Below are 12,564 nucleotides of genomic sequence, written 5' to 3'. Positions count from 1 at the left end.
CTTGGCTGGATCTTTGGTTAACAGCAGTGGCGAAGATTGCATCCTCAGAAGTAACAAGAAAAGTAGTGGATGAATCAATGTTCATTAGATACTACAATCGGGTACCAAAGCAATTGTGTACTTGACAAATTTAAGTGCCAATAATTGGGCAAATATCCTGTTAATGAGGAGGGATGCAGCTTTGGCTAGACTAAGCCGCACTGTTGATTTGGATTCCCTGCTAGCAATGAGGAATGGGGATATCTTAGAGTCGCAATTGCTGTTGCCAGAGGCCATACTGGAAGAGGCTATAGATAAAAGAAGGATGGACACTAATGATAGGTTGGTACAGCAGGCAGTTAGAAAAACATCTAACAGTCAAGCTAACCCTATGGAAGTAAGGCAGCAGCAAATACCTCGAAAGAAGCCAGTAAGGCATAATATCCCTAATAGAGCAACAAGACCCTCTTCCCTAAAGAAGTTAGCTCATTGGCCGTTTCACAATAGAAATAACAGAGGAAGGGGGATTAGGGGAAGACGGAGAGGCTCAAGACGATAGGATGGGCGCCTCTCATCACACAGCCACACCAGTGGGGGGTTGCCTCGCAAATCACTGGAAGGTGTGGCAGGAACTGGGAGCAGAGCAGTGGGTGGTGGATGTTCTCAGGGTTGGGTATTTGATTCCGTTTGAAGTATCCCCACCCCTGACAGAACAGCCATTACCTCACCTCGCTTATGCTCAAGAACCTCAGAAGGCTTTTATTCTGCAAGAGGAAGTGAAGATGATGATGGAAAAAGGGGCTATGGGACAAGTATCCATTCGGTCAAAGGGGTTTTACAGCAGGATTTTCCTTGTACCCAAAGGCCAACGGGGACTGGAGGACAGTAATAGACCTGTCAACATTGAATCTGTTTATAAGAAATCCCCGATTCAAAATGAAAACTCCAAAGACGGTTCTACAAGCAGTCAGGATCAAGGACTTTATGCTGTCAATCAACTTGAAGGACGCATACTTTCAGATCCCAGTCCATCAGTCTTCCAGGAAATTCCTCCGCTTCAGTCTTGCAGAAAAAGTTTTCGAGTTCAAAGTCCTGTGCTTTGTATTGACAACGTCTCCTCAAGTTTTTACAAGAGTGTTCACTCTCGTGTCGACATGGGCGCATGCTCGGGATCAGGCTAATAAGATATCTAGATGATTGGCTGGTGATAGCAAAGTCCAGAGAGAAACTACTCAGGGACAGGGCAACCCTTCTACAGTTTTGTCACAGCTTAGGTATTGTGATAAATCAGGAGAAGTCGCAGTTGGATCCAAGTCAACGGCTGGTGTATCTGGGAATGGTTATAGACACAATAAAAGCCAAAGTATTCCTGACAGACCAGAGAGTAGAGAAATGCAAACAAGTGGTGAATGCCTTTCTGGAAAAACACAGCCAGCAAAACAATGGCAGGTAGTACTGGGAGTTCTAACTTCTTTGGAGAAGCTAGTACCACAAGGGAGGCTACACCTTCGATCTCTACAATGGAGGATGAAGGAGTTTTGGTCACCAATAGTAGATCACCCGTACGAGCAGATTCCCTTGTCGGCAGAAGTGAGGAAAGACTTGCTTTGGTGGGTGAAGGACAACAATCTGACAGTGGGTGTTCCCCTTCAGCAACCCTCTCCAGATCTCTTGCTGTTCTCAGATGCATCACTAGAAGGTTGGGGAGCCCGTACGGAGGAGCTGATGGTTTCAGCAAAATGGAGTGGCGAGGACAGAGAACTCCATATAAACGTGCTGGAGTTGAAAGCAGCGTTTCTAGCACTAGAGGAATTCAGGGAGAGGGTGAAGGGGCAATCAGTGGTGTTGATGTCAGAAAACACCACAGTAGTAGCTTACATAAACAAACAAGGTCTAGTTTCTTGACAGTTACATGTGATGACAGTTTAACTTCATCAGTGGGCTGTAGAGAACCTAGTAGACATCAGGGCCAGATATATTCCGGGAAAAAGAAACATAGTGGCCGACAAGTTGAGCCGCAGGGATCAGATCCTGGGAATGGAGTGGTCCTTGCACCAACAGGTAGTGAACAGGATGCTCATGTTGTGGGAAAGGCCGATCATAGACCTATTCGCAACCAGGTACAACAACAAGTTGGAAGTGTATTGTTCGGTAGTCCCAGACGTAGAGGAAGTAGCAGAAGATGCGCTACAACACCCATGGGACAATCTGGACGTTTACACATTTCCTCCATTTTGTCTAATCCGTCAGGTTCTGAACAGGGTAATGCGGTCTCAGAACCTCAGAATGACTCTGGTAGCTCCTTTATGGCCAAAGGCAGAATGGTTTCCGGACCTCTTGGAACTCCTAATAGATATGCCGAGAGAGTTACCCCCATGGAACAACCTACTATGTCAGCAGCACGTGGAGAGGTACCACCTGTCGGTGAAGTCCCTATCACTTCACGGGTGGAGACTGTCAAGTATCTCCTGCGAGCGAGAGGGTTTTCGCCAAAAGCAGCAGCGCAGATGGCAGGATATATCAGAAAGTCATCGGCAGCAGTATACCAAGGAAAATGGTCAGCATACTGTGATTGGTGTCGTAGAGGGAACTTGTCTCCACTCGGTACCACCATTCAGCAATTAGCAGACTTTCTGATATATCTCAGAACAGAAAGGCATATGTCTGTATCTGCGGTAAAGGGGTACAGGGCTGCTCTAGCCTCGGTCTTACACATGGAAGGTGTGGACATATCATCTTCATGGGAGTTGGCCATGTTGATGAAGAGCTTTGAGCAGTCATGTTCGCCAAAGGAACTAAAAGCCCCAGATTGGGATTTGACCATGGTACTGAGTAGTCTGACAAAACTCCCCTATGAACCACTAAGGCAGTCCACAGATAGGAGCCTGACCCTGAAGACAGTCTTCTTATTGGCCCTAGCTTCAACCAAAAGGGTGGGGGAACTACGTGGCCTGTCATATATCGTAAAGCACTCGAGAGGTTGGAAGTCAATGGTGTTCGAGTTTGATCCAGAATTCGTGGCCAAAACTCAAAACCCATCAATAGTGGACGGTAGATTCGTCTCCTTTTCCATACCTTTTCTGGCAGATTTTGTAAAGAATGACAAAGAAGAGATGCTTCTGTGTCCCGTCAGGGTAATAAGAGAGTACTCAAGAAGGACAAGGCACTCAGGCTAGGATGCCGGAAGTTGTTCGTTAAGTACAGGATGGAACCAAAAGGAAGTGTCCAGGAATACAATATCGTTTTGTCTGAGAGAAAAGATCAAGAATGCCTACATGACAGAAGACAGGGGGTCAGATAGCCAGGAGAGGGCTAGGGCTCGTGACATCAGAGGCTTGAGTGCTTCTTTGGCATTCAAGAAGAATATGTCTGTGGAGAGAATTCTGAAAGCTGGTGTTTGGAAATGCCAAACAACTTTCACTTCCTTTTATTTAAGACGTTGCCCATAGATCCTTGGATACCTTTTCCTTGGGTCCAGTGGTGACAGCCCAGCAAGTGGTATAGCTCATCCAGTACCCCTGGCAGGTCAGTTTGTGTTTAGTCTAAGATGAAGGTATGAAAGTAGAATGAATGGGATGACTGGTCTTTTTTCTATACTACTTTCTTTCTACTCCTTTACCTACGGGCAGTATGAAGAAGAGTACCATCATAAGCTGGAACGGACTAGATGCAGGTGAGGTGGTCAGCCATGCTGTAAAGTTATGTTAGAGTATAGTATACTTTTCAGTAGCAACACACCCCTCTCAGTAATAGGGAAGAGAGGGGTGAGGGTAGATCCAGATACAAGGGACAAGAGTGGTTTATGAGAATGGAAGGTCCTCTATTTTCCCATAGTTTATAAACCATAGCATGGTACCAGCACCCAGTGAGGGAAACCAATAGATTCTCTTATATCTTTGGTTCAAGGGTTTATAGTCCATTCTCTTGAAATACTCCTGATATTCGGAAATGGATATAGGTGGCAAACTCCCAGTCAGTTATAGAGACTTACCTCCCTCCAATAAGTAAATCTATCCTAATGTTAAGACCGAAGTTTGTTTCGTATATGAACAAATGACAAATTTGTAACTAATTTGCATTTTTCATAACTAACAAACCTGAGGTCTTAACAGGTAAAGGTCCACCTCAAACCACCCCTCTAGCAGTCTAAACTGGTAGGTCACAGGACGCCGAGGGCATACTGGGTAATACATGCCCCGTGACCAGGTATAGATGCCAATAGCCCCTAGATCTCACAAGTTTATTTTTAATTCTACCGGTTTCCAGCTTGGCGCTAGAAAATATATTGTTATGATACAATAAAGTTTGTTCATACTTACCTGGCAGATATATATATAGCTGTATTTTCTGAAGTCCGACAGAATTTCAAAAACTTCCGGCACACGCAGCGGTCGGCCAGGTGGTTAGTACCCATTCCCGCCGCTGGGAGGCGGGTATCAGGAACCATTCCCATTTTCTATTCATAATTTTTATTTACACTATCCCCTGAGGGGAGGTGGGTGGGTACTTGATTATATATATCTGCCAGGTAAGTATGAACAAACTTTATTGTATCATAACAATATCATTTTGTTCATGAAACTTACCTGTCAGATATATATATAGCTGAATCCCACCTTTGGAGGTGGGAAGGGACAGAATAGAAGGATTTTGGGAAACAAATGCATGCAGATGATTTACATCTTGGTTCCACCTGTTAGCATAGCTGGCTTCGTGGTTATTGCCACGTAAGTCTGCTTGTGCTACTAGAGTTGCCAGCGAGGTAGAGACTATATAGCTTGGTGAAGTCAAAAGATTCGGTCAACAGGGGCGAGACCACGACGTGACTAGACCATATTGACCATACCATGAGGGCTAAGAAGTAAAATAAATATATATATAAATATATATATCACCACCTGACCAACCTAGCCAAAGTTAAGGTGTGTTAACTAAGGCTTAAGAGTTAAGAAGTCGCCGTTGTCGGCGACTCAACAACTAAATTAAGATCTCTTCCTAACCATTTTCTACAGGATAGGATGAGTGGTACTTCTTGCCCCCAAGATTGTGTCTGCAGACACGTATGGCCCTAGCGAGCAGCAGATCTCATATGCCATCTTCACATCTCGCAGGGAGTGTGAAGTGAACACAGAGTTGCTTCGCTAAAACATGGTACTCAGGATGTTGCTGAGTGCCATGCTCTGTTGAATGCTTCCGATGGCCGCGCCCTCACCTCGTGAGCATTCAAATCAAAAGATTTCAAATCTTTGTGCAAACACAATGAAGGAGCTTTTTTGAAAGAACTCCTTAACAATAAAGCCAGGGTGTTCTTCGATATGGGCAAGTCTGGTCTTTTTTGGAACACTGCAGATTGCCTGAAGGACTTCGACTTTCTTGAGTTTTATGTAGATAAAACTTGAGAGACCCGACAGGGCACAGGACTCTCTCTGGCTCCTGCCCAATAACTTGTGCCATCCTTGATTTCAAGCCCCTGGCCCGAGAACAAGACGGGTTTTCATTCTTAGGCACAACGGAAGGCTTAGAGAACACACCGCCTTGTGTTCTCTAACGCCAAAACTTCTGACGATGGCTGAAAACCTCACTAACCCTCTTTGTCGTATCTAGGGTGGTTAGAAAAAGGCCTTCCTGATCACGTGCAAGAAGTCAACAGGTAGGAGAGGTTCGAATGCTTTGACATCAAGAACTTCAGACCACGTCTAAGTTCCATATTGAAAGCTTCGATCTGGACATGCACAGTCAGTCCGTCTGTACTAAAGTCAGGTGACCGACCAGTTGACCAGTCAGACGAATCAAGGACAGCAAGGCTTGTACCCTGAAGACCATAAGGCACTATTCTTCGCTGAAGGATTTTTTATGTTGTCTGGACTGCCTGGGCGATTCAAGCTAAGCAAACCTTGGGGGGTGTATCAACGCAACCCAACGTCGTTAGCGAATCAACTCCTGAGCAACTCCTGACTCGAGCTTCTGGTGTCAGGAGAAAGGAGCGAGGAGCAAAAAGGCGATTCAGTCCCGAAGGACGAATGCCTGACAGTCCAACCTGGTCTCATGTTAAACGATCATCGGGGGTGTATAAACGCAACCGACTTCATCAACAAGAAACTCAGGGCTACTATATGTCGCCTGATCTCGCACGAGTGTCTGACTCCGAGAAAAACAGGTGAGACAAAAAAAGTAGATGGTGAGCGAGTTTCGAGATTCCACAGAGCTCTAAGATCGTGAAGGGCTTTGTTGTTTGACAGAAGCAAATCTCTGAGCCCAAAAGGCCGTCAAAACAAACATTTGCGTATTCTTTAATAGTTGTGACTGCCAGCTTATCCCATTCTTCAAACGGAAAGGGAAGATGGTAAACTTATGCTGTCAACATCTCGATAGTCTGAATGTAGTCAGACTCAGAGCGGAGAGGTTATAGGTACCTTTCGTGTTAGAGTAGACCGACTCTCTCGGAAAAGGTCCTTGGAAAGTGAACTAGGAAGGACGTGACCTCTGTGAATCTAGGATCTTGAAGGCCAACATGGGGCGATCAGCGTTATTGTCGCTCCCTGTGACGTCATAAATCATCTTATTATTACATTTTCCTAAGCGTTTTGGAAAAAGGGGAAAACAGACTAAACATCCCATCCAGCCCCGTTCAATATCATAGGATGGCGTTTAATGGTACCGCTCCCGGATCGAGAATAAGGGAGCAGAGAAGAAGCCTCTTCGTCCTCAATGAATGAATGAAAGGACGTCCCTAAAGTCTCCACAACTCTCAACATACTTCTAAAGAAAGATTCCACTCGGAAGTCAGTAGTTGCTGCCGTCGATCGAGACGATTCGTACGGACTTTTGCAATTCTGTAACGAACCTCTAGAGGATCGTTACATTCTACGCCTGTTGTTATAATAGGCTCTCTTGTAAACCCGAACAGGGAACGAGAGAAGATAGTACTTCCTAAGATATGAGAGAGCTGTGGAAGATCAGACTTGATATGGACCACTGGTTCCAAAAACTCGTTTCGAGGACTGGAGGGACGACTGAATTGCTTCCACTTCTTTCAGATTATGATCCAGGACATCTGAAACCCTCTCCAGATGTCCGGCACCTTCTTTCTATCACCTCAGGTGATACTTGACGCACTGAGAGATGTTCAGAATCATTCCTAGATCTTGAATAAAATTTCAGTTTCCCGGTAGGAAAAAACTGTAGAGGTCTGAATTGCAGTCTATTCAGGGAAAAAAACTTCTTTAGGAAGGAAATGGTCCCCAGCAAGCTCATCCATTCCCTCACACAGTATGTTTACTTCCCTAATAAGGCTGCGCTTTGCCTAAGCAGGAGAGCATATAATAGTGCAATGTTGCGGTAGACTCGTAGTCCGTAGTCCATACCGTGCGGTAACGAGCACCGAAAGGAGTAAGAGATATCTCTGTTGAACACAGTAAGGCAAAACGAATGCAATGTTTATTCATTCATGTAAGAAATCCCCTCAATCTTAGGCTAAAGTCTGTGATTGTAGGGCAGAGATACAGTTAGTCAGTCAATCCCGCAGGAGAGAGAGACGTAACCTACCGCGCATGACAGCGAACGAGCTGCTACTGGCTCGGTTGGACAGTGACAGCAGCAGCTTACGATCATCGTCTCTTAACTTTATGCCTGGGTTGCCAGCTACCCTATTCTACAAAGAAATAGGTCCGTTATTTTTGAGCAGAAAGAGACTCTTAAGCTGGTATATTTAAGCGAAACAGAAAACGCTAAATATATAGATGCGTTTGTGTCGTCATAACACTACCATACAACGGTAAAAGATAAATCGGAAACTCCTGGAAGGCTGCAGGAAGTAACGATTAAATGTCCTTAAACTAATAGACAATAGACCTCTCGGTTGCCATCCGAAGAGGTAACTACAGCAAGCGTATATGACTTGAACCAACCAGTAGTAAAATAACGCAAGGCAAAATATGATATTATGTTACAATAAAGTTTGTTCATACTTACCTGGCTGACATATATATAGCTGAATTCGGAAACACAGCTACATACATATCTGACAGGCAAGTTTCATGAACAAAACTTAGAGAATCGAAGCGGACAGCTCAAGCTTCTTATGTTATTGGACATAAGCATTCATTGACGTAGTCTACAAGTCTATTTCTTGTACGAGTCTGCGAATGATGAATGAGAGCTCTTCCGAATCTTGTCAATAGAGCTTATCCGCTTAGCAATATAAAGTTAATGAGATGTTGTCAATGAGAACTAACCATTTACGGGACAAAGAGATATTTTGTCAATGAGGGGATACCCACTTACTTGACAAAACGATAGTACAATGGGGGAAAGTCACTGAATTGACAAAACGTAATCCAGGAAGTCGAGCATTTTATTTTTCCGATTCCCGTCTCAAACGAGGAAGGGGCAAGAATCCTGTTAAGAGACTGGGCTTACGGCAGGTAGAACGACGATGTTCAATTCGGCAGCGTAGTCCCGACTAGAAACTAACTAAAAATCTAATCATCTGAAAAAAACCCATTTCCTGAGGCTGGGCTTAAAAAAGCTTGGCAAAATTATCCTGGGAAGAGGAAGAAACTCTCCAACCAGCTTCCTCTCCCGTATCACAACTAATGCCTGCTAAAGCTTAAAATTTATTGGCAGTATGGCAAAGGAAGTTCTGTCTTGCGCTTTCCTGAAGAGCATTCTTTTGATGAGTGCCTTTGCAAGAATCCTACTGAAAGTTGCCGAGAGTCCTGACGTGCAGCTTTTACATAACCCGTAGCTGCCTTACCGCAAAGTCTTGACTGCGGTAGAGCAAAAGAGATCTTTCCTTGAGCTTTCCATAACTCCATCCAATCCTGGACTTTACGAAAAGCAATATTAAACTGACAGAGACCTCTAGAATTCACGAAACCGTGGTCTTGCTGGGTTTCAAAAACGAAGTTGTCTTTTCACTTTAAGCTTCCTCCGAAGCACTGCTTACTTCACATTCTTCGCAGGCCCAAATCAGCTTGAAGAGTTAAAAGAAACGTTCAGCAGGCGACACACCTGGCAACGCTGGTGCCTGGCGCACGCTCGGCATCCACTGGCGCGTGCTCGGCGTCCACTGGCTCGCGCTCGGCGTCCAATTGGCGCGCGCTTGGCGTGCATCCGCGTGTGCTTAGCGTGCATCCGCGTGCGCTTAGCGTGCACCCGCGCACGCCTGGCGTCCATCCGAGCGTCCCGACGTTCAAGCCGAGCGTCAAAAGAAGCGTGCAGAAAAGCGTCACGCTCCTGACAGGCGTCAATGCAAGCGAGAGAAACTGCCTTCAGGGAAGAGCGAGAGACATCTCGGAGAGAAAACCGACTGCACGAAGCAGTCTCAGGTGAAGGTTTGATCGTGTGAGAATACGAGGGGCGAGGGAACGCCTTCTTATTCTCACAGCAACAAAGCTAGGACGTCCGCGCTCAAAAGACGTACATTTGTTCAGGCGACGTTTGCCTTCTTACTTCTCACTGCAACGCATGACGAGAGAGAGAGAGAGAGAGGACGTGAAGCGTCCTCTTCTATAAAGCTTCTATTTAGAGGGCGCGAGTCCTTCCAAAAGGAGGACGAGAAGCAATCCTTCAGGATTCGTGCACGTGCACGCACTTTGGCAGTCTGGGGATTTTCATCAGAAACTGCCGAAGGCACGCCAGATCGGTGGGGGTTCCTCGTAACCCTCCTTCGGCTTTCGACATGCTCTCTCCCCGGGTCCTGGGAGTCAAGCAGAGGTCCCGGCCTAGAGGGCGAAAATAAGGACGATCTGACGCCACCCTCCACTACACAAGGGGCACTGTCACTGCACTTAGCCACTTCACTATTGCTCTCTAAAGCAAGCACTTTCAATTCTAAGTTACTAATCGAAAGAGTATTAGAGAAAGGGCAATAACCTCTACAGACACTGTTTTAGGGCCCGAAGGCAACATTACAGGGTTAGGAGTAACAATAACAGAAGTAGCACTCTTCACAACAATGAAGGAGAGCAATCACCTCTCGCAGACATAATCATAACCCGTATGCCATACTACAGGGTTAGGCAAAATAAAGTCTACAGGAAGGTTAGCAAGTTCACTACCCTGACTTTTGTTTGCTGATTAATTGCGTACATACGAATCATACGTCTTCCTTACGGAATTAGACAAAGTCTCACACTCCTTACATGACAAATCTCAACAAAGAAGCAAGACCCATACCCCTCGTGCATACCAAGTGAGGATCTACCGAAGCTTTCGGTAGCCACACCCTATCTTTGCAGACAACACCCTCTGAAACTAGCCTAACTAGATTCAGATATCTTATGCAAAAATGAATCAAATTCAAACCAATTTAAGATAGCGTATGCCTAGCCACAAATCCAAGTAAATAAATTAAACGACAATTAGGATACTTAGCGGCAATGAAGTTTCCAAAATCCTAAGACGGAGGTACTGAAAACAGGTGTTTCCAGCACCGGCGACAGAAAAATTATGAATAGAAAATGGGAATGGTTCCTGATACCCGCCTCCCAGCGGCGGGAATGGGTACTAACCACCTGGCCGACCACTGCGTGTGCCGGAAGTTTTTGAAATTCTGTCGGACTTCAGAAAATACAGCTATATATATATATCTGACAGGTAAGTTTCATGAACAAACCTAATGTTGAGACCTCAGGTTTGTTAGTTATGAAAAATACAAATTAGTTACAAATTTGTCATATTGCTCTGTTCATAATAATAATAATAATAATACAATAATATGAGAATAATACTTGCAACATGATTAGATACAGTAAAACAACAGTTTTATTAAAATTATTATTATTCTCATACACAACTCATATAATGCTCCATCCTCCACCAGGAAATTTCAGATATTAGAATTATGGATGAAGATATTGTAAACCTGTACTGACACAAACAACAGAATTGAGAAACAGCTGATTGCTGATGTCATTTGCCATAACTTTCGAGCATTTACTAAGAGTTGCGTTGAAGCTATCTCTTTGTTAAACCCTGCCATGCCGATTCTCAATGTTAGCTTCCAAGAGTAAAAATTGAAATACATTTTTACTCATGTCTCACACAATGGCCATCTAAAGACAGAATCCCAGTAAATTAAAGCTGCAGGGTGTAGTTGATGCGACGTCTGGAACTGGCGATATCACACTTAACGCTTATACAATCAAGTATTGTGCAAGTTTTAAGCCCAACTTTGTTAATCTACGAGAAAAAGTATCTCCAAATTACATCTTCTAGCAGCTAATGGCAAAAAAGATATCGATAGTGCTCAATCAGCTGAGATTTTGAAAATGTAAACAATAACAAATGCAAATGGCATAAGATGACGGTGTTTATATTTTGGAATACATTTAACTTTTGCCAATGATTATTTCCTACATATAAGATTTAGGTTTATAGAGCTTTTTGGTTTTTCGAATTACGGAGATAGATCGTACACCTGTACCAAAGTGAGAACTCGCTCACCCTAACATTTAATTACGGTAATTATCCACGGTAATTACAGTTGTTTTGTTAGTATCAACAGTTGTGTATGGTACCATCATTATATATGTTTTGTTTACAGTGTTGACAGTTGTGATGATAGTTAACTATTGACACTTCAGGGGTAGCCTATCATTGAAAATCTCGGCAGGATTTAAGGTTTGCTTTTTATACTTGGCATGTAAGACGACCCCCCCATTTTGGGGGGAGATATTTTAAGGTTAAAGGTCGCCTTAAATGCCGGCATATACGGTACCTAAAGATCCTCAGAGGGAAAAAGAAAGTTTGTTTCACCAATAAACGTCTCTCCAAGGTCTACTAAGGCAACTAACATAACCCCTTCGTAGCACAAACTGTAAAAAGGTATTACATTACGTCGTGTAAGTGAGGAGTTTATATAATACTTACAGCACATCTTCCTATATTAGACAAAGAGCACTGTAAAAACTTTACTTCAAAAGTTTTAAAAGAACATCACACATTACAACTATGGTGCTCAAGTGGAATTGATTTAAAGCAGGCTAGCTTCAGAAGTTTGGACCACTGAAAGGTCTCCATAACAATGGTTGGTAAAGAAAAAACATTCTTTTTGTTATGTTATCAATATAGTGCAATTCATGTAGTCTGAGATATGGCAATGACAATATTTTGTCAATGTTTTCATTGCAGAAAGGGGCAGGCACACCCCCACACTCATAAGGTTTTAAAAAATCTACAAAAGACAGATGATCATCCCAAGAAGTCTTTTATGAACAAGAACAAGAAGAAAAGCCTAATACTTTCATTGATAGGATAACTGACCAGATAATATGTAAAGCATATGCAACCCAAATGCAACCCAATGAGTTCAGAAAGGAGATTCAAGAAGGTTGGAAGATCCTTCACTCCCAAGATTTTACCACTATTATTAGCAATCTTGAGCTTAATTCATCTGCTGACTATCAGCCAAACCCTTTGTAGGGACATATGACTCTTACCTCTAGTATCTCTAAATATGAGAAATTCAGGAATCCCTGCTAGAAAAACATTTGCAAACTGTTCAGAGGAACTGAACTGGGAGACTGAAAATTTATCTACCTTTTGCAAGGCTACGTTTACTTTCCACTAAGCATACCTGCT

At 43.7% G+C, this 12,564-nt stretch overlaps 1 protein-coding gene across 8 annotated transcripts in view; it reads right to left on the bottom strand.

Moving 5' to 3' along the window:
* The window catches only part of LOC135217298 (general transcription factor 3C polypeptide 5-like), a 120,104-nt gene that overhangs the window by 10,257 nt on the left and 97,283 nt on the right, over nt 1-12,564 (bottom strand). The gene's annotated exons all lie outside the window — the stretch shown is intronic.

This window comes from Macrobrachium nipponense, chromosome 7 (genome assembly GCF_015104395.2).
Source record: "Macrobrachium nipponense isolate FS-2020 chromosome 7, ASM1510439v2, whole genome shotgun sequence".
NCBI lineage: Eukaryota > Metazoa > Arthropoda > Malacostraca > Decapoda > Palaemonidae > Macrobrachium > Macrobrachium nipponense.
The sequence above is the reverse complement of the archived record's forward strand: the minus strand, read 5'-3'. Positions and strand labels throughout refer to the sequence as shown.